This window comes from Carettochelys insculpta, chromosome 3 (assembly GCF_033958435.1).
Source record: "Carettochelys insculpta isolate YL-2023 chromosome 3, ASM3395843v1, whole genome shotgun sequence".
Taxonomy (NCBI): Eukaryota; Metazoa; Chordata; order Testudines; family Carettochelyidae; genus Carettochelys; species Carettochelys insculpta.
Window position 1 is genome coordinate 20,212,232 of NC_134139.1, and position 22,191 is coordinate 20,234,422.

A 22,191-nucleotide genomic window follows, 5' to 3' on the forward strand; every position below is an offset into this window, starting at 1 on the left:
TCCTACAGGCAGCTCTTCCTCAGTAAGTTCAGCAGTGACCTATGAAATCATAAACAAGTCATCAGCATCCAGCCTCTGTTTACGGCAAAATCAGCGGATGAAGAGTCAACATGCTTTTAATTCTATTGAAAACACATTTTTCTTGTTATTTAATATACTACGCAGGAATGGAATGGAAGCCGGAGACTAAAAATAATCACTCCATAAAAGAATAGATCCACTTCCTGCACTTATTAGTTGTCAAGCTAATTTATTCAATTCCTTCCTGGTCTATAATGGTAAGCAGTAAACACACTGCAGTCGTTTCAGAAAGTCACCGCTACCACTCCCGCATGTGTTCCTGGAGCGCCGTAAGAGGAATTCTTTGGGTCAACCAGAATTCCTTTTGGGGTTTGCACTGCCTGGCACCCCTGCCACAACCTCTTCAACATTGGTGATGGCATAAAGCCAGGGTCCAGCCAGTGCACTGTAATGATTTCCATCTGAAGATTTCAGTGAACTTTGCAGACAATTACGTCAGGGCCAGATTGTGGCTCCCCTGACATTGGTGCACATGGGGAGAAGGGAGAGGATGGAAATGCTCCACCTCTTGCCATTTATGGGAGCAGTCCCTTGCACTTCCTTCTGTAGGGCTGGTGACTTAATGGCACAGATGAGCCTTTACACACAATGGGAGGATTTACAGTTCTAGGGGGAATTAAAGTTTACCAAGGTAAGCCTTTTTCTTGCTGAGCAAAACAATAAAACCCTTTGTTTACAGAGCCACTGGGCCATATACCTTGACCAGTGGAACTGGAATCTGTGGGCCGGTTCACGGGAGGGAACACCAGGGAATTAGGCAGCTCAGCCACACAGGCATAGCATCCACTGGAGTTAACACTGTCCCTCTTGTGCATCTTGATCTGCATTCAGCTCCACTCTGTCTGAATGAAACTTGGTAACAGTGTCCCAGCTGAGAGTTCTCCACAGCACAGCAACCAGCAACGTGAGCCAGGGAATGTGGTCTGACACAACCCAGAGCCCAAGACTTGGCAGAGACTTGTCTAGCCCAGTGATGGGACAAGGGGAAGAAGGAGCTTGAGCTGGACATCAATCTAGCCAGGTGGGAGAATTGCTAGAGCAAGAACATAAAGTTGTTGTGTTATCCTATTGGAGAACAGGGCAGTTAGGCAGACAGCTCTGCAGCACTCTGGAGGTCACCACTGCCGAAAGCCCCACATCAGGCTTCTGAATTATTACTCCTGAAAGCCGAACAAAACCACAGTGGTATTTCACTGGAGGCCAATCTGATGGGGAGGATCCCTGTGTTACTGCCTTTTGCACGCTCACTGCTACATCTGGGGACTCAGGGTGCATTTACACTAGCCCCTTTTTTCCCAATTTCGAAAGAGGCTGCGGAGCAGCCACACACCCAACAGCCTCTTTCAAAACTGTTTACAGTGTAAAGGGGCATGAATTTCGAAACCGCTCTGCCCATCCGAGATTGGGAAACGCGGCCCCTTTCGAAAACACGTTTCGAAATAGGGCATGTGTAGACGCTCCAGGCCCGCAATTTCAAAACTGCGGGTCCACCATGGCAGCAGCTTCAGGGAGCACGGAGACACACTAGCAAGCCCCAGCAGAGTTCTATGGTCCCCAGGCCAGCCCCTTAAAGCTGCACAGCACCAGAAACGCCGTGCAGGAAGCTGACAGTGTGCCCAGGGCTGGAGGCGCATGAGCTCTGCTTGGCAAACGCTCCAGCAGCCCAGACAGATGTGCCGCACAGCCCACCAGCTGGATTGCGAGCCCCCCACACTCCAAAGACCCCCAGGAGGACCCCACCTGCCAGACCGAGGGCTCACCAGAGGAGAGCTAGGGCCAGAAAAGGAGGGGCCCCTCCTGGACAGAGGCTGAGGTAAAAGACCTTCTCAGCCTCTGGGCAGAGGAGGAGGAGGTGCTGTTCCGTAGCACTGGGCGGCCCCGCAATGCAGCTGCCTTCGAGCAGCTGTCACTGTGGCTGCAGAGGCAGGGACACCCCCAGCGCACAACTGATCAGGTCCAATCCAAAGTGAAGGAGCTGAGGGAGGCCTATAGCTGGGCCAGGGATGCCTGCAGGCGATAGGGGGGTGGCCGAAGTGCCCGCATTACTGGGTGTTGGAACAGCTCCTCAGCCCGAAGGACATCCCTGAGCCATTGGCTGTGGTCGACACAGGCAGGCCCAACACCAACCAGGAGACGGACCCGCATGACCAGCCGGGCCCATCAAGCCAGACGACACCGGCGGAGCCAGGGAACGACTCGGAGGAGGGGGGCCACTCGTGATCACCATCAGCTCCAGTACCTCCAGCCAGGTCCCCTTGAGGCCGGTGTCCCCAGACCTGTTCTCCAGAGCCCCAGCTAGGTAATGGGTGGCTTGGGCAGCCCACAGGGGGGTGACCTATCCCACGTTCCCCTGCCCTGTCCCAGATCCAGGCATGGTGCCATCCACCACCCGCGCCCATGGACAGCACCCCAGCCCTCCTGACTGGGAAGGGATGAGGGGGCCAGTCCGCAGCCAATGGTTGCCCCACAGATGCAGTCCCAGCGGGCACATGGGAGCCACAAGGGGGGGATCAGCAGGGAAGGCACCACCTTGCGGGATGGTACAGGGATGGCGGGGGTGGCATGGGTGCAGCCCCCAGGCCCGGGCAACAGCACTGATTGGTGGCATCTCTTCCCCTTGTGTCTCCACAGCATCATCCTCTGAGGGTCAGACCACACCCACACCACCATACGACAGAGCCGGAGAACCCTCCTCCCCATCACCCAGGCTGCCACCTGCCCAGCCCCGGAGGGCCCGATGGCGCTGCTGATATGACCCACAGGAGGCAGCGGAGGCCCACACTGCAGCCATCTGGGAGCAGACCACTGTGCTCCAGGAGGGGCTGCAGATGGAGCAGGAGGACAGGGCCTGGCGGAGGGAGGTCTGGGCTGAGGGGGCTGCAGCCCTCAGATGGCTAACCCCCCAGATGGCCCCCCCCGCCACCCCTGAACCCACTCCTGCCACCCCCGAACTCCCTGGCCTTATCCCAACCCACCCTCACTCCATCCGCCCGGCTCACCCTGGGCAGCTGACTGATTGCCAGTGCAAGCCTCGGGGAGGCTCTCCCCCCTCCCGGCCCCCCCCGCCTCACCCAGGCCACCCTGTCCCCTAGTCCCTGGCTGATCCTACCTCCCTGTCCTGCCAGCTCCCTCCCTGCCCTGACAGGGCCCCTGCACCCGAGGTGGCAGGGGTCCCTGTACCGGCCAGGGGTCTCGACCCCCACCTCTGTGGGGGACTAGGCCCACCCGTGCATGTGGCCCCGGCCATGGGGGCATAGCCCCCCCCCCCACATTGTATATAGTTTCCCCCCCGTTCTCCCCCATATTTAGTTCCCAGTTAGGAAGACCCCACACCATATTTACCCGTGCTGTTTATTTACATGTATATAATTGGCTCCCAGTTATTAAACCCTTTTTTGTGCTCCTCTGTGTCCCCTGTGTGGCAGGGAGGCTGTTCTACAGGGTGGGTGTGAGCCAGAGTGCCAGGTGGAGGTCAGCATAGCTCCTGCTCAAAGGCGTCCCGAAGGGCTTCCCAGACCTTAACTCCATCGCAATGTGCTTGGCAGCACGGGGCCACGGGTGGCTGCTCATAGCCAGGGCCACAGTCCACAGCCCACCCCGACATGTAGTGCTTGTGTTGCCCTCCACTATATTGTGCAGAGCACAACAGGCCATGACCACCCCGGGGACATTGGGCAGGCTGACATCTAGCCGTGCATTCAGGCATCAGAAACGCCCCTTGAGGCATCTGAAGGCCCACTCTACAGTGTTGCAGGCGTGGTTCAGGTGGTTGTTAAAAGTGTCCTGGCTGGTGGTGGTGTGCCCAGTGTAGGGGTACATCAGCCCCAGCTGCAAAGGGTACGCCCCATCGGCCACTATACAAGGTGGCATTGTTGTGTCCCCCACGGGGTGCTGCTGGGCAGGGATGTAGGTGCCCTCCTCCATGCGCCGCCCCAGCCAGGAGTTGTGTAGTACCCGGGCATCATGGGCTCAACCGGACCAGCCCACGCAAATGTCACAAAACCGGCCCCAGGCATCAATGAGCACTTGGAGCACCACCAAGTGGTACTCCTTGCGGTTTACGTAGCCTTCCATGCTGTGGTCCAGGGCGCAGATAGCTATGTGCATGCCATCGAGTGTACCAAAGCAGTTCAGGAAACCGAGGGCAGCAAATCCCGCCATGGCATTGTCCAAGTCACCAAGGCGGATGGCCCTCCGCAGGATGATGAGACTGATGGCCTGGAGCACCTGTTGAAGTGGGGCACCGACATGTGGGACCTCCACATCAGGGGCCCCCAACCCCCTTCCCCTGCAGGTCCCTCAGCCAGTGACCCCCCCGCCCCCTCCCTTCTTCTCCTACAGACCTCCTACCCAGGGGCTCCCTGTGCCCTCCCTCCTCCCCCTTCCCCTGCCGGCCCCTCACCCGGGGCCCCTCTGCCCCCCCTTTCCAGGGTGGGTGTGGGGCCCTGGTCTGAATTACCTCCAGGAGGACGGCTCTGACGGTGGCCTTGCCCACCCCAAATTGGTGCCCCACTGAACGGTGGCTGTCTGGGGTGGCAAGCGTCCAGAGGGCGATCCCCACACGCTTCTTGACTGGGAGCATGGGCCACATGCAGGTGTCTAAGTGCTGCAGGGTGGGTGTGAGCCATTGACATAGCTCCAGGAATGTCTGCTTCGTCATTCTAAAGTTCTCGAGCCACCTTTCATCGTCCCACTGGCCCAGTACCAGCCTCTTCCACCAGTCCCCACTGCTGGGGTGGCTCCAGAGGTGCCGTGGGGGATGGGAAATGGGGAGCAGTGGTTGCCCCATTGCCCGGGCCTGCAGGACCCCTCTGGAGGGGTAGGTGGGCCCCAGGCCACCCACCACACCCAGGATGGCAATCACCACCGGGGTCTCAGTGTGTGGGGGGGCATCAGCCTCAGGCAGCTGCTGTTGCTCTATTCTCTTCCCGTTCTTGGAGCACGGTCCATGCAGTGCTGTGTACCGCTCTACGGTGCTCTGTGTGTGCAGGGTGGGTGTGTTTGGGAGGGGCCCTTTAAAGTGGCTGCTGGCTGTGGAACCTGGAAGAGCTTGTCGGCCATGTGACCCCGTGCCTGGTATTTCCTAGCAGATTATTTCGAAAGAGCCCGCGTTCCTGTGTGGACGCTCCTTTTCGAAGCATGGCAGGGGGGTTCTTTCGAAATAGCGGATCAGTACAGCGACCCGTTTTGTGCGTCGCCGCGCTCTTTCGAATCCCTTATTTCCATTTTGATTTTTGATGTTCCCCCTTTTGAAATTTCTTTGTAGTGTACACACAGCCTCAGAGTCCCAGATTTGGAACAACAGAGTCTGCAGCAGTTAACATCAGCACCTATGGGATCTCACATCAGCCAGGTGCTTAGACATAAGGCATGAAGCAAAAGCCTGAAGGGATAGAACGAGAGCCTGAGAAGACACAACATCACCCCAAGGTACGTGCAAAGGGGTGCTGGTGTTTCAGGTTAAATAACAACAGGGAGATACATTTACTGTGGCAGACAGCATCCAGGAGTAAAGGAGAAGTGCCCAACGCTGAGACCACATTGCAAGGCGTGTGGAGAGCTGAACCATTTTAGCAGCATGTAGGAAGTCTGGCTAAGTGGCAGTTCTGCAGAAAAGGACCTGGGGATTACAGCAGACGAGAAGCTGGATATGAGTCACCAGTGCACCCTCGTTGCCAAGAAGGCTAATGGCACACTCACTGGTGTGGTGCCTCCTGCCAGTCACATGGTAGTTAGCTCCTCCAGCATCTGGAGTGCCCTCTTCTAGCTGATGTCTCACCCACTGCTGCCTATCCATTTGTTCTCCACAATATATCAGGATCCACGTTCCTCCCTGACCATGGAGCCCTTCTCCCAGAATACAGCCTTACTGCAGTGCCCCACACTCTGGGGTCATCCCCACCCAGGGAAGCCCAAACCCCCATACCCACCTTGCCTCAGTGACCCACTGCCAGTATTCATCTAGCCCCTTACCTCTGAAATGGCTGCTCATCATTTGCAAAGGTTTGGAACTACTGCTTTCTGCTGCCCTGGCTGCATCTCTGCCACCCTCGTACTCCCAGGCCTTGCCTCAGGCCACCCAACCTGGGGCTTGCCTGAGCAGAGGTGCCCTGACTTACCCTGCCTTTACCCAGCACTTTCTGTCTGTGGTTCCCAACTCTAGCAGGCAGCTAAGTCCCTTCCCCTCCAGAGCAGGAGCAAGCATGTGCTCACCCTGGCCAGCATCTCTTTTATAAAGCCCTCCTGGGCTCTGATTGGCTGCCATCATCCTTGCCCCAGTTGACTTCCGGGGCTGTTTTAACCCCTTTTACACCAGTGCAGGGCAACCGCCCTGTTACAAGCTGCATTAGTAGAAGCATTGCCAGGATACTGAGGGAAATGATCACTCCCCTCTGTTTGGCACGGATGAGGCCACATCTCGAGCACGGCATCCAGTTTTGGGCCCCTGACTACAAGAAAGATTAAGACAAATTGGAGAAAGTCCAGCACAGGGCAACAACAATTATTTGGGGTCTGGGGCTCATGACTTATGAGGAGAGACTGAGGGAACTGAACTTATTTAGTCTTTAGAAGAAAAGAGTGAGGGGATATTTGATAGCAACCTTCAAAGAGAAAGGAGCCAAATTATTCTCACTGGTGGCAGATAAGAAAACAAGAAGCCCTAGTCTCAAATTGCAGTGGGAAGGTGTACATTGGATGTTAAGAAAAACTGCATCACTAAGAGGTGGTGAAGCACTGGAATGGGTTGTGTAGGGAGGTTGTGGAATCTCCATCCTCTGCAGTTTTTAAGGCCAGGCTTGGCAAAGCCCTGGTTGGAATGATTTAGTTGGGCTTGGTCCTGCTTTGAATGGGTGAGTGGCTGGTCTGGATGACCACCTGAGGTCTCTTTCAATCCTAATCTTCTATAATTCTGTGAAGTTCCAACACAGATCCAGTCAGACTTGTCCAACAGGGAAAGGATAAATTAGTGAGGACATCTTAACTTTCTCCTTGAGCAGATTGAGTTTAGTTTCTCCAGACAGGAAAGCAAAAAGGATTAATGTTAGCCTCCCTGTGTGCAACAACAGTAATAGGAAAACATGCTGAGCAATTTCCACTATTTAATCTAAGGCTAACATACTTCCCTTCTACCACTCCACTGTGAACCTTCAGGCCTGACCTCGTCACACGAGAGACCCGCGGCTACAAAAAAAGCTGTTGGACCAATAATCAAGGAGTTTCTGTCAAAAAGACATTACAAATTTTGTTAGCCCATTTTTAGAATTTGCACAGATCCTGGAATATGTATTCATGTGGCATGCATCATTACTCCACAAAAGTCAGTGGAATTAATTCAGCTTTACACCAGATACGAATTTGTGCCAAGGACTCCTTTTTCCAATCTGAATTATAGTGAACAAAGTGCCACCCTCCAACAAAGCTGCCTGTTTTAAGGGTATAACTGATAAAAAGGTTACTCTACTCTGATTTGAAGCTCATGAAATACCTCACGTACATTGTCTCTTCAGTGTCATATCTTTTTATCGGGCCAAGAACTGAAGAAGAGCTCTGTGTGGCTAGCAGTCTTGTCCTTTTCGCCAACAAAAGTTATCCCACTAAAAGAAATGAGCTCACCCGCCTTGCCGCTAATGGTCTGGGACCAACATGGTCACAACAACACTGAAGCCCTTTAAATGTGAAAGTTCCATCTCTCAATCTAGCTGAATTTTTTGGACAGGAGACTAAGTACAGAGAAGCTAGGCTGCTGTTAAATGGCTGATTAGTTTATTCTGCCAAACATCTGAAGAGATCATTACTTACACAAATGGCTTGAACTTTGATCAAATGTGCTGAAAAACCTGCTGCACAAAACTCCATGTGAATCCTGCTTTATCAGCTCTCAACATGTGTTACTCAGTGAGCGGCCATGTCTCTTGGCTCCATCTGAAAGCCAATCCAAGCACGGGCTTAAGAGTCATCTTCTTTCTCTTCCTGGGAACCATTTTTTAATCCTGAATCCTTTTACCTCTTGAGCACATTGGTGAGTGCTTCCTCTTGCTAGGAGAGAGGGTAAAACCAGCAGGTCCTCAGGCCTCATCAGGCACTGTGTGTTAAGGTATGCTGCCTGGCACGTACATGAACCATAGACCTCAGCTGGATGAAATTAGACTTGCTCTGGCATCTGAAACTTCCCCACTAATGGCTGTTGTACAAGAAATAGCAGGGTATCTAATTGCTGGCAGCACGCTGTCTTCTTTAGACCAAACAGCATATACCTGTTTTGTATTCCCCGTGTACAGTCTTCAAGGCCCTGAAAAAGGGAACACTGGGAAAAAGTATCAATCCCAGACCCCCTGCCAGGGCAGAGCCCAGCCAAGGCTGCATAGGAGAAGGTGTCTTGCAACCCCACAGACCACTGGTCCTGCAGATCTCCTCCCTGTTACTGTCACACCCAGGAGAAGAAGCTTAGGTAAATGCTTGGGAATCCCTGCCCAACCCACAGCACCAGGAATCCAGCAGGGGTTCTGTTGCTGGGGGCAGCATATGGGCACCCCAGCCTGTTCCATGGTGTGTGGGTAACAGCCCCCCTAGCCACACGGACACCCCACACTGCTGTCTTGGGTATGGCTGGGCAAGAAAATGGTGAATGCTGGGTCTCCTCTTAGAGCCACCTGCTCGCTGGTCAGGGGAGGGGCTGGCCCCTCTGCCCTCCTCTCTAATTGCCCCCAGGATGCACTTTGATCACAGTGTAGTGAAATGCTCTTCTGGCTGCCAAAAAGGTGTCAGAACAGCATTCCAGAGTATTCTAGCATGACTTGAGCCTGGACCAACTCACATGTTACAACTTAGCCAACAATTACTGTGCTTACAGCTCCCCAGTCCGGCCAGCAAGACATTCTTCTGCAATGGACAAAGCCTTTCCCTCCTGCCATTTACCACAGGGGCCACTCAGCTATGTTCTCTCCAGATACCTGACCTCTGCTGGGCCTGAAAATAAGATGCCCCTCACTAACTCCAAGCTCAGCATATCAGATGCCTAGAAAGCTGTCTGCCTGAACTTTATTTATGTTCTGCTCAGTGAAGCATTATATGACTAGGTAGACAGGGGCTCTGTTCTCCGGAGAATGCCATCCACATAAGCAATATGGAGAAAATGCCTTGTTGCTTACACTACAGAGATGCTGCCAGATTTCATCCTTTGGCACACTACAGTGATATTTTGTACACATTCCCCAGGAAGTATTGTGTGGAAAAGTATCCAGGAAAGTGCTCCTACCAGTTTACAGGTAAATCATTTATATGACCAGCACTGAGCAGCAGCTTTCTCCCCTGGGTACCCTCTTGCGAAGCAGGCAAAATGTTCACAGTCCTAAATGGACCTGTGGGGGTAAAAATGGTTTCTAGGATACAAACACACAGTGAAGCCTGATAAACTAAGGGCAGCCTCCAAAGATATTCCTGCTGCCAACAGGGTTTAAACCAGAGATGCCAGCCAGAGAGCCAGTTTCAGACTCTCCAGACGTACCGCAGTTTGGCAACGAGCTGAGCAGGCTCAGTGTGTGTCCAGGACACAGTCAATAGCCACACTGTTGGAAGAGGCACTGGGGAAAGGAACAGAAGTTTCAGACAACTGGGTCGCATTGGCATTCTGGTCGCATGCATGAATCTCCTCCCTATGTGGCTAGGCTGCACTATGGAAACCAGGCACACAAGGCAGAAGTCTACAGCATGCACATTTCCAGCGGATGGTGTAGTATGGAGGGGCATGTGGCTTGCTCTGTAGTGATGCAGGGACATTAAAGGCACCATTTTGTGGTTTTGCTAAATAAGGAAGGACTGTCTTCCCTGCATCGAAACACAGAATGGACCTTCTGCAGCATCCCCATCCTCCGGTGCACTGTGAGAATGTCCCTGTTCTAGTCCCTGGCAGGGCAGGAGCTGGACAGGAGTGGGGACAGACAGCAGAGCAGTGACGGTGCTGTCCAAAAATATCCCCTCCCCCCTCTCCAGACATTCGAGCCAGGGTTAATATTGAGTGCGGTGGCTCCGATTCCCTCTGGGTGCTCCCACTGCTGCTACTAGTTACAGAATGGACCCACTCCGTGTCAAGTGTAGCTGCTGGAAGCTTGCTCCCAGGGCAAAGGGGGAGCCCTCTGATACTCATGGCTGCTGCCACTACAGATGGAAGGAGCCGGGCCTCTTTGCACAAAGCACTTGAGGGGTCTTGCTCTTTGCAACTCCTCAGAACCTCTTGCTCCTTCCACGTGAGGGGCTTCTAGGGAGGAAACTCTGCCAGGGTAGGGTACCTACCCTCCTTAGCTTGCCAGGCATCGAGCAGAGAGCAATCCAAAAGAGTCCACAGGGAAGAATTATGTGTATTGCAAAGCAGCGTGAATCCACAAGGGGAAACAAACCACACAGCTAGCTCCTCTTCTTTAGGGCCCTTCCACCATGAAAGCTGACACCACACTCTCACCTCTCAGGAGTATTTGCATCTGCCCCTATTCTGTGTTTCCTCTGTATCCAGCAGAGATTTTCTGGCAGATGCCATTTTGTGGCCCAGAGAGCGGTGTGCCTGCTGTTATTTATAGCCTCACATAGCACCATCTGGTTCTAGAAAGGCAGAACTTCAGTCTGCCATTGAAAAAAACACCAGGAACTGCCCTTGAAGTAGTTTCTGTTAATTTGGTCCCATTCTGCTCTGACCTCTTTCGCTGTGTCTACACTAATACTCCTTTTTTGAAAGAGGCATGAAGATAAGAGAAATCAAAAATGCAAATGAGGCACAGATTTACATATCTGGCACCTCATTTGCATATTCTTATTTCAAAAGAAGAAAAGTGGTATAGACAGGGCTCTTTCGAAAGTAATCCCCATCTTCGAAAGAACCCTTCTTCCTATTTCTTTTTAGAAAGAAGGGTTATTTCGAAGATGGGGTTTACTTTTGAAAGAGCCACGTCTACACTGCTTTTCTTCTTTCAAAAGAAGCTCTTTTGAAAGAAGAATATGCAAATAAGGTGCCAGATATGTAAATATGTACCTCATTTGCATTTTGGATTTCCCTCATTTGCATGCCTCTTTCAAAAGATGAATGCTAGTGTAGACTTAGCCTTTGTGTTCCTGGGCAGTTGGTTCAGGCAACCCCCTGACTTCCTCCTGCATGATAGACATTAACATGACAAACCGTTTTTAATTCTCCCTGGGTGTTACGCATAGGCCAGAGTGAGAAGAGATTATAGTGTGTCACCATATTGCCAACCTCAAGCATTTAAAACCATGGTTTAACTGCCACGCCCCGCCCCCCCGCCAAAAAAAAGTCAAGAGATTGGTTTAACAATCATGCACTTTCCTTAAAACAATAAACTGGGGGGCCATTTGCCTTCTGGTTTCTGAGCATTTAGATTACATTTGCTTCACATTTTCAAGCTTTTCTCCATATCAGGGTGGCCCCAGACTGCCTTTTCTAAAAAGCAAAAACTCAGATTCTCAAGTGATCTCTTGAATGTAGATCTGGGGCTTTAAATGACAGACCAAAAATATCACGATTTGCAATAGTATTGAATTAGTTGCAGTCATATGGCAGGCTCACTACCCCCACAGCTGCTCTAGCTCCTATCATTATGTGTCTTTCTTTAAAACTCAACTAAAAAATAAACATAACAAAAAAACAATAATACACTTATATGGCCAGAAAATAAAATGCAAATGCAGACTATAATGGGTTAACCACCTGCCCTCGGGATGCCACCTGGTATACTGGTATACCACTGGAACCACCTCTTCCACCTGTCTGGGCTCCCTCAGCAGTCCCTAGCTGAAATCCCACATCCTTTTCTGCAGAACTGCCATTTAGCCAGTTGGCCCCCACTCTATAACAGTCCTTGGGATTCTTCCCTTGTAAGTGCAGGACTCTGCACCAGTCCTTGTTGGACTTCATCAGATTTGTTTTGGCCCAATCCTCCAATTTGTTTACATCAGTCTGGACCCTATCCCTACCCTCCAGCACACCTACCTTTTCCCCCCATCTTAGCGTCATCTGTGAACTTGCTAAGGCTGAAATCCATTCCCTCGCCCAGGTTGTTAATTAAGATATTGAACAAAACCAGCGCCACGATCCACCGCTGGGTAAACTCCGCTTGATACCAGCTACCAACTAGACATTGACTGCTGTTGAGCCTGATCATCTAGCCTGCTTTCTAGCCACCTTATAGTGCATTCATCCAAGCCATATGTCTTTAACTTGCTGGCAAGAATACTGCAGGAGACAGTAACAAAAGCTGCGCTAAAGTCAAGATATATCACATCCACTGCTTTCCCCATATACACAGAGCCAATTCTCTCATCATAGGATGCAATTAGGCTGGTCTGGCATGACTCGCACTTGGTGAATCCATGTTGACTCTTCCTTATCATTGGCCCTTCCACCAAGTGTTTCAGAAAGGATTCCTTGAAGACCTGATCCACAATTTTTCCAGGTGAGGTGAGGCTGATGTGTCCATAATTCCCTGGATTCACTTTCTTCCCTTTTTAAAAGACATGCAGTGTATTTGCCTTTTTGCAGTAATCCAGGACCTCACTTGGTCACTACAAGTTTTCAAAGATAATGACACATAGCTCTGCAATCCCAACAGCCGACTTTCTCAGCAGCCTCAGATGTATTAGATCGGGTGCCATGGACTTGTCTGTGTCCAGCTTTTCCAAATAGTCCTCAAACTGTTTGGCCTGTTTTTACCACTGAGAGCTGCTTACCTCCTCCCCAAGCTGTGCTGCTCGCTGCAGCAGTCTGGGAGGTGACCATGTCTGAGAAGACTAATGGGGGAAAAAAGCACAGAAAACATCAGCTTTTTTCCACATAATCCATCGCTATGTTGCCTTTCCCATTTCCAACCTAGGTCCTGTCATTCCTTCCAAAACCACTTTTTGTCTTTCATTCTTCGATGTTTCCAGCAGTCATCCTGGGCAGGGATTTAGTGAAGAGTGAATCAAGATTAACTCACACCCTAGCCTTAAATGGGATTTAAGTATGGGAAGAATCCTTTGTTTCCAGTTTGGATCCCCACTATCTCTTATCGGAAAAACACCAGAAGCCCAAGATGGGGGCTGAGGAGCAGATGACATGCTCACATGACCCTTCAGTGTCAAAGCAGCATCCCAGGAAACTTCTCAGAAAGGTGGAAGATTAGTGTCCTCAAAGTCCTATTGTTCACCCTGATTGCATTCTGTCTGGCAAGTGTTCCTCAGGTGTAAACACAGTTGTAATTGTTCTGTTCCTAACTTCAGATACCGAAATGACATATGCATACAAATAGGATATCACTTTGGCCGCATCTACACTACCCTTCCCTTTCAGAAGGAGTATGTAAATGCTGTAGATCGGAAATGCCAATGGGGCACTGATATGAATATTTGGCACCCTCATCTGCATAATGGTGACCACCCAGAGCATTTAAAGTCCTGCTTTCAAATTGAAAACGAACTAGGTAGACAGGGTTCTTTCAGAATGAAAACCTGATTTTGAAAGCACCCTTCTTCCCCCAAAAAATTGGGAAGACAAAAACTATTACATTTGGTGCTAGAGCAGCAGTAATTGTAACTGAATGTGTTGACCGTGGGAGGGAGGGGCTATTTTGATGGGTTCCAAGTGGAAACAGTTGTGTGATATATCAGGGCATACATTACCACTGGTCTTGGCTGTCTTGCGAGATTCTCCATGAGACAAAGATGGCATATTGTCAATTTCTGAGCTGGTAAAGTTCTGGGTTCAATCTGAATCATAACACTTCAGTGAAACCAGTCCTTTCAAGTTTTGTCATTATCAAGTTTCCGTGAATGAGAAAGGTCTGTTTATTCTGGATATCAAAACTGGTAGTGGAGTCCCATATATGAATCCTTCTACAATACAAGACAGATTATGCTGCTGTGTGAGAATTATGTCAATGTCAGCTGTGTCTTATAATCTAATCAGACAAGGAATGCTGCTCTCATTTCATGCCAGCCATGTTAAGTCAGTTGTGTTAATATACATTACGTATCCTGTGACTGCCATAAACAATTGTCTGCATATAGCATTATTCCAAGTGTCATGTTACAGCATTTTTATAGAAATATGTCTGGCTGTAATTATATGGGTGAGGTATTCAGGGCTATACTCTGCCTTTTTTATGAAACCCCCTTGAGATGCTGAGATGGCAGGATATATCCATTAACATTTTCAAAGGTAGCAAACCTCCCCAGCAAATGTGCAAACACCTATGCCATTTGTGCTTTGTGTTTCACGCTCATCAAATGGCTAATACTTGAATGGATATATTTAATTCTTCTTCCTCAAAATGATGTCCACACTAGTGTTATATATTGTCACATTTTTTTTTCCTTTCATAGACGAGCAGAACATATAACATGCTGACATAATGTAAGCCCATTAGTCTGGAATGTACTGGTATACCAAAATTCAGGCCGGGTCTACACAGAGGGGTATTGCCAGCAGCATCATGTTAGTGAGGAGTCTCTCAATTGCAAATAGATGGTCATTAGCATAATCGCATGGCTAATGAGCATAGCCGCACAAGATCTTGCTGCCAGCAGAAGCTGCAAATAGGCCATGCAGAAGTGCCGCTGCTGGTAAATACCCGCCTCTGTCACCAGCCCCTTATGCCTGAATGTTTTTCTGGTTATTGCCAGTAGCAGCTTCTGCCGGCAGCGAGATCTTGTGTGGCACTGCTAATTAGCTGTGTGATTACGCTAATAAGCAGCCATTTGAAATTGTGAGACTGCTCATTAGCATGAAGCTGCTGGCAATACCCCTCCACGTAGACCCAGTCTTAGAGTTATAGTACTAGATTTTATTGAAACCTGCTTTTAAAATCTACACTGACAATAGGATTGTTATTTCCATCTTGTTTCCTGTAATGAATTATTTCTGAACAAACCTCTCACAACAAATCATCTATTAGTCACCATTCTCCACGGTGTAAAGCCCACTTCAGAAAAAATGCTTCTAAGAACTGAAATAGGCTTTTGCTCAGCCAAAAGTTAATTGACATGGTGCAGAAATCACTTAGTGAAATTCTCTAATCTGGGCTATGTAGGAATTCAGAGGATGGTCATAACGGTTCATTCTGGCCTTAAAAGCTATGAATCAAAGAGTATTTAGAAATCATGTAACATTCTGATCTAGAGCTGGCTGGTAACTTTCCCTCAAACTGTTTTTGGACAAAAATGTAGTCTCCACAAAATTGAATATTTCCATGGGAAAATTTAAATTTTACTGATTTTTTTATTGTTTAACTTTCTATCAGGATAATTAAAATTAAATACGTGTTTGAGGTTGGGTCAACTTTAGTCAGCTGTTGTGCCACATGAGATTTTCAGGTTGGGTATCTACAAAGGTATTTAGCACCCTACTATGTTTTGGAGGCATTTTATTCCTCAACAATCTTTTGTGGCTTTGGGGATCCATTTCTTGCATAATGTTCTTGCTTGTTTTCTTTGCTGGCGTCTCTGAATGACCCAAAATAGGAGGCCGGTTCTGTGATTTTCTGATTATGCTCATGCAGAGTGCCCCTAACAACAGCTCTGTTTTTATTTTGACTGTATTTACCACAAGAACTCCTCTTGCACACTTTGAAGTTTAAGTTCAAAGTGAATGTGTGTAGATGCTCTGCACTCCTGACTTCGAAGTAAGGAGTCCTCCAAGGACCTCCCCCCCCCCCCAAGATGGAGACAGTCTGGCTACCTCAGGCAGGGCTCTATGGTCCTTGCCGGCTTCCTTAAAGGAAGCAGCTCCTTGGCAACCCCAGGCAGGAAGCTGAGAGCATGCCACAAGCAGGGGCAGCATGAGCTCTGCCCTGGACTGCCCCTGCTTGAAGCACCTGCCAGCCTCCATTGCCCCAGCCCCCAATGGTGGCATGGCAGGATCTCCCACCCGCTCCAGGGGCTCCAGAAGAGGTGTCTGAGGGGTTGCAGGGCCCAGGCAAAGGCCCCACCAGGAGGGGACACCCCTGGACAGAGGTGGAGTTGTAGGACCTCCTAGCTCTGTGGGGGGAGGAGGAGGTCCTTCGGCAAACCAGAATCTGCCAGCGCAATGCCAAGGCCTTTGACCGGCTGGCCAGCGTCTCGCTGCCTGAGGACACTTCAACTGCCCCGGTAGCAGCATCCGAATTAAAGTCAAGGAACTGCACCAGGCATATATCAGGGCCCGTGACACTGCCAGCCGGTCGGGGGCACGGGCTGTGCACTGCCCCCACTACCAGGAGCTGCACAGGCTCCTGGGGCCAAGGGAGGTGCCCAGCCCAAAGCACGTAGTGGACAGTGCCATTCCCACCCCCCCCGTGGACAGCGGCGAGGAGGCAGGCCCCTCCAGCACCACCAGTCCCCCACGCAGAGACCGGACCACCGAGACCAAGGGCAATGACGAGGGCTCCAGTGACAGGACCCTCGTTATCACCCTCCCCTCTGGAACACCAAGGCAGGCACCATAGAGCCAGGCCTCGCCCCAGCGCCAGGAGGTCACAGCCAGTACGTTTGGGGCGAGTGGAACTTCGCAAGGGATGGGGACAGGGCCCCTCCCAGAACAGCCCCACAGCCCACACACCTGGGGATGGGGTGGGGGGATCAAGGGCTGATCCTTGCCAAGCGGGAACCCCTGGACATCCAGGATCCCATGGGCCATCAGGTGGCAGGGAGGGGGGCAGGAGACAAGGGCGCAGGAGATCCAGCCCGCCCCCCGGGTCAGGAGCCAGCACTCATGATCCGTCCTCCTGTCGCCACAGGTCCCTCACCAGCCAGCCAACCCTGCAGAACTGAGCGGACCACAGTTGCGGAAGGCCAGGAGGCCACCCCGTTGCCCCAGCCTGCGTCCCCCCACAGCCGTGGGCAGGCCTCTTGGAGACAGAGGTGGAGAGATGAAGAGGTGGCCACCATCTGGGGGGTCGTGCAGAAGCTGATCAGCATGCTGCAGGAATGGCTGGCGATGGAGCAGGACATGTGGGCTAGGCTGGCCAACAGCATGAATGCTGTGCTCCAGGCCTTAGCTGGCCACCTCGCTCAGCCTCCCACTCCCTCACCAGTCCATCCCACGGTCGCCCCTCCAGCAGTGGCCACCCCTCCAGCAGCAGCCGCCCCTCCAGCCATAGCCGCCCGATGTATGGTGGACTTGTCACCAGCTGAGCGCCTTGAGCTGGCCCAGTGGCTGCTGATGGAAGCAGGCGCTCCTGGCCCAGCCCCAGTGGCCCCTCCTGCATACCCCATGGGAGCAGAGCCCATGGCACCCCCTCCACAGCCCTACCTCCCCATGGTCCCAGGCCCGTCACAGCAATGCAGGGGACCCCGGTCCCGGGGTGGTAGGGGTGGCCATGGCCAATGTGGCTCCAGGCCCCCCCACACCTCAAACCAGCTGACCCAACCCCGGCCCCCCCCCTCCAGTCCAGTCCCCCACCTAAGCCACCAACTCCCCACTGCCAACGAGTCCCCCCATGCACACCAAAGGTTTCCACATTCCGTTCGGTATAGTATGTTACTTTATTTCCCCCACTAAAGCTTCCCGTTCCCACACTAGCCCATGTCCCTGGTGCTTCCTGGGGAGTTGGGGGGGTGAGGGGTGCAGGGTGATGTGGTGTGTGGTGCAGTGTGTGGCTGGGGGAGTCAGGGCTGGCCCTGTGTGAAGGCCCAGCACAGGGCATCCCAGATCCTGACCCCATCCCGCTGTGCCTCATGGCACAGGGCAGCAGGCGGCTGCTCATAGCCAGCCCCCAGTCCGTGGCCCACCCCTGCATGAAGGACTCCCAGTGACCCTCCACAAGGTTGTAGAGGGCACAGCAAGCAGCAAGGACTGTGGGGACGGTCAGGAGGCTGACATCCAGCCTAGTAAGGAGGCAGCAGAACCTCCCCTTCCGCCTCCCAAATGCCCACTCAACTGTGCCCCTGGCATGGTTGAGGTGACCCTTAAAGATGTCCTGGTCCAGCGTGGTGTGTCTGGTATACGGCTGTATGAGTCAAGGGTGCAGCGGGTACGCGGCGTCAGCCACAATGCAGGGGGGCATCGTGATGTCCCCGAGTGGGAGTTCCCACAGGGGACGTACATGCCCTCCTGCATCCAGCATCCCAGCCACGAATTCCAGAACACGCGGGCATCATGGGCCCTGCCTGGCCACCCCACACACACACATCCAGGAAATGGCCTCTTGCATCCACCAGGGCCTGGAGTACCACTGAGTGGTGCCCCTTCCTGTTTATGTAGGCTCCCCCACTGTGGTTTGGAGCCCGGATCGCAACATGCGTCCCATCCAGGGCTCCAAAACAGTTGGGAAAGCCCAGGTCCGCGAACCCAGCAAGGGCAGCATCCAGGTCCCCCAGGGTCATGACTCATCGCAGGAGCACTGTGTTGATGACTTGGACAACCTGTAGAGGGAAGGAGGGGATGTCCATGACCACTGGGAGACCCCTGCTCTCCACCAGGAGCCCCCTGCCCCCTTCCTGGTCACCCCTCCCCAGGGTGGGTCCATGATGGGGGCTGGCCATACCTCCTTCAGCACTGCTCCAACGGTGGCCTTGCCTGTGCCAAATTGGTGGCCGACAGATCTGTGGCTGTTGGGGCTGGCCAGCCGCCATAGAGCGCTGGACGCATAAAGGTGTCCCAGTGCTGGAGGACTGGGGTGAGCCAGTGGCAGAGGTCCTCGAATGTCTGCCGGGTCATCCTGAAATTCCTGAGCCACCACTCGTCATCCCAGTCCTCCAGCACCAGCCAGTCCCACCATTCGGTGCTGGTGGCGTAGGCCCAGTGGCTCCGGCTTGGGGGGGAACAGGGGAGGGGCAGCATGAGGGCGGTGAGTGCCTCGAGGCTGGGTCCCAAGCGAGCGAACCGCCTGAGCTGCTGCGTGGCGAGCAGCATGGCCAGCAGGCTGATCAGGATCGTGAGGACATCATCCTCGTGGTGGAGGGGGGAAGCTGGCATGATCTCCAGCTGTTCCCCTGTGTACGTGCTGCTGCTGTCTTCAGCCTGTCAGCCTTGAGCACCTGCGGGCTGTGGGTGCTGAGAGGGGCCCTTTAAGGGGTTGGCTGGCTGCAAGCCCAGAAGGGCTTGTCAGCCATGCGACCCCATGCCTGCATCATTTCCTGCCCCCTTACTTCGAAGTAGGGAATATTTGTGTGTAGACGTTTAACTTTGAAGTAGGGGAAAGCCTACTTTGAAGTAAGGGAGGGTGCCTGTGTGGACACTCTACTTCAAAGTTGCTTACTTCAAAGTTGTACTTTGAAGTAAGCAACTTTGAAGTTATTTTGTAGTGTAGACACAGCCTCTGAACGTGAGAATGAGTTTTTTTATGTTTTTCTCTTTTGGAAATCCATTAAGAATTTCCTGAACCATCAGAAGCTCCTTTTCAAGTACTTTTTTTTTCTATTTGCAACAGTTTGAAGTTGATTGGACTTTGCCTTCCAGCTTCTTCACTTGAGGTTTTTAGTTTCACAGCATCACTTTTTGTGTATTGTTCTTTTCCATGACCTTGTTTTGAATAATGCTGCAGATATACCCTGGAGAGATCTCTTTCTCTTCTAGTTCTACTTTAAGGGCTCTGAAGTTCTGGTAGATCTGCAGTCATGTAGGTGCGTTCATTTTTCTTTAAGTCTGTATTGTCTTCTCTTGGAGGCACTGTTCTTCCAGCAGTTATATTTTGTTGACATCTACCTGTTGCATTACCAATGGATATTGTCCTTACAGGACTACAAGCTTGCATGGTATACATACAGACTGTATATTACTTTCCATGGTCAGTGCTGGTGACCCTACCTATTCCATAGCCAATATAAACTCTGATTCACTAACAACTGTCCCAGAAATCTTTGTTCATGAACACATTCCATTTTGCTCTAATATTCCATAACAACAAAATTACATGTGAGTAGCAGTAGGCATAACCTTGATCGCAGCCTCACCTGTTTATTGTCTTGCTGGCCTGAAGACAAATGTTACACGCAACACATTCTTTTTCTGCAGAAGCAAGAAGCTGGAGGCTCTTTCAAGGGCTCTTCACGTCTGCCAGAGGTTTTGTCAGGTGGGGAATCATACAAGACATTTACCACCTCACTGCCCATATAGGGCAACTAAATGATATGCAGCTTGTCATTTTGGATTTCAAAGTCCAGATCACAACCAACAGATTTATGTACCAGCTTGTCCACTGTTGCCATTGCTGATCAGCTGCACAGACCCCATCTGCACAGATACTGAATGCTGTGCAAGTTGGAAATGTAAATACTTGAGTTTGCATATTTCTTGTAGTTTTGCAGGGTTTAAACCCATTTTTCCTTGCTGTGCCTTTACACAGACCCATCAATCGGGGGGCAAAAGGGGCAGTTGCCCTGGGGCCCAGCATTTCAAAGGGGCCTGGAGCTCCGGCCACCACCACTGCCAAAGTAGCAGCGGGGTGGGAGGGGGTGCTGAAGCTCCAGGTCCCTTTGAAACATGAAGATTGTGCTGTGCCACCACTCCACAGGCAGCTCTGAGGGAGCATGCATGGTGCTGACTGCCCTAAGCTTCTTCCACTCTTGGTCCCATCCCTTCTGGGGGTGAGCAGTCAGGCCCCACCCACCCACCTTGCTGGAGACTCACAGTGTCTGTTGGTCCTGCTGCCTTTACATGATCTTCTGTCAGGTTTTTATCTAACTTGCAGCTGTTTTATGTACTTTTGTTACTTCACACCTTATGTCCCTCCTAATATACTGAGTTCCTGTAACATTACCCATAGAAAAAAATGGCTGCTTCAGACCTCTTGCTAGCTTCTCTTGCCCTTAGTAAATGTGGGGTCTACACTTCCAGTCTTGCTGTTACTTTGGTTTACTTACTTCAATTTCACACTGGTAGGGAAAACAATTTTTTTTTTGCCCCGTTTCTCCTTGTGGGCTGAGGAAATATGCCCCTGGGGTTGTGGTGCTGTCTCACTGCAGATGTGGGATGTCTAGAGCCTGCCCAGATATCAAATTTGTGCCTGCACCTGAGACACAATCTTCAGAAATGATCTGTGGAAATCTGAGATATAAAGCAGATTTTATGCATTTGCAGGGCTCTCGTGAGGCCTCAGTGCTGAATTTCTTCTATGGTTTAGATCCTTTTATGAGCAAACACCGGATTAGTTACCCCATCCCTTCTTTAGAGCCTGCTATCACCACCCTGGTGCCTTCCCCCACGCTCCTAGTCTACAAGGACAGAAATTGTGTCTGTCCCTCATACAGGTTCACAAGGAGAGGCTCCTTGCACTCGCTCATCCCCTTCACAACTCTGCATGTCAGCTACATGTCAGTTTGCATTCAAATAGCACAAAACTCACAGTTCCATAGCGATCTGCTTGCATGGCCATCTTTTTACCAGGAGGTGAATGGGATAGATGTACAACTGTTGCATATGATATCAGTAAGGCCCAGATTGTGAGGGACTATACGCAAGTCCCAGGAACCAGGAGGCAACATAAAACTGCAAAGGGATTGATTTTCCACTTGTGCACTTAGACAAGGGCAAGATCATTCTACGCCCTCTGTTCCAGTGAAGCCAATAACTGCTCCTTCTTATCCCAAGGAAGCACAATTATTAAGAGGAGGCAGTGATGGGACAAAATGGATTTTGCTTATAGGTTACCTTGAGACAACCTTCAATATTAAAAGCTTCAGTCTGAAAGGCAAATATGTCAGAATAAGGGTGTGAAAATAGGGGTTAGCTAAAATAGTCTTTGCTTTATAATCTTAGCTTCAGCCAGTCCCGCTAGGCACCTGCTATAATATATACGACTTACCGTGCTCAGTTCAGTTCCTGAGAAGTGATGAGCATTTGCTGAACACCAGCGGCTCCCAGCATAGTCAGCAGGCCAGGTTCTGTGTTCAGTCAGATCAGTACAGCTCCAGAGCAACAGCACTTACTTCTGTGACATATCTGGGGTAGCAGCCAGCAAGGGAAGGTCTATCAGCACTTATTCACTGGGCCTGTGAAGACAGAGATTGGGAGAGAGCCACACAGAAAGCAGCATGAAGACATAAGGATCTTGATTATGTACTTCCTGACATCCCATGCCATCATTTAGACCTGTGCACGCCAAGTGAACAGAGGAATCTTTTCAAGTAGCATTTTGTCCTATTCACACAAGAGTA